This window comes from Pteropus vampyrus, unplaced genomic scaffold (assembly GCF_000151845.1).
Source record: "Pteropus vampyrus isolate Shadow unplaced genomic scaffold, Pvam_2.0 Scaffold101, whole genome shotgun sequence".
In the NCBI taxonomy this organism is placed as follows: domain Eukaryota; kingdom Metazoa; phylum Chordata; class Mammalia; order Chiroptera; family Pteropodidae; genus Pteropus; species Pteropus vampyrus.
Genome location: NW_011888882.1, coordinates 1,641,210 through 1,642,316, shown reverse-complemented (window position 1 = coordinate 1,642,316; position 1,107 = coordinate 1,641,210).

Below are 1,107 nucleotides of genomic sequence, written 5' to 3'. Positions count from 1 at the left end.
TGTTTTTTTAAATCCCTAGCTATTGAAGAGGCTTCCATCATCCCACTGGAATGATGCTTACCTTCTGTGTTCACTTCCATACAGACAGCCATTTGGAGCATTTGGACATGTAAGCCTGGTCAGAAGTACTACATCTCACAAAAATGCTTAAAATATCAAGTCCTAAGTTTTTCAGATAATTAATTTATTTATTCAACCATTCATTTACATATTCAGTCAATATTTGAGAACCTTTTCTATGGAAAGTTAGTAAGCTTGATGTTGGGGATATAAAAGTGATAAGGTCTTAGCTCTTAGGAAGCATACATTACAACAGGAGTTTGATGAGTAATGGCTTTACTCATCATGAGCTCCACACTATAGATGAACCCACACATAGCAAGCACAAAAATAATTCATGCATTAAAGGACATGCAGGTGCTTTTTTACTCTCAGGTTCTGGTGTTCATCATTGACTCAGAGCAACTCATAGTACTAAACACCATTCGGGCCCCAGAGAAACACTTCATATCTTCAAAACACAAGTCCACCATGTCTGAATGCTGTAAAGGTTTGTGTGTTATACTGCTGGCACTGTAAGAAGAGACAGACAATGCTTTGAAGGGTGTGCTGCAGCGGGGAGACATTTAACCAGCATATGAACCTAGTTTAAAAGCAAAGCAAACTGATTTGAATTATAAAATTTTTCCTTCCAGACAGCATAATTTAAGATAGTCTCATACGTAATAAAAAATAATTTTCAGAAGTACTGAGTATCTACTTTATTGCTAAAGACCCATTTCAATTTATGCTTCCAAATGTACTCAGAATTACCGCTGTATCATAAGAGTTTCCATGGCAATATTTAGCAATATTAAATAAGTCACAATACTCTTAAATTTGCTTCTCTGTAGGCCTAGATGTAACATACTTGGAATGTGTTATAGATTCTTTATATTGGCAAGTAGATGGACATTGGACATGAGAATTATTAATAGTTTTCTTATTATAAAAGTTTTAATAAGATTTTACTATTTAAAAAATTTCAACTAAAAGTTTAGCTAGATTTAAGTAATTTGACCTTTATTTGGTAGTTAAAAGTGGACTCTGCATTCATTAATTTTAAAT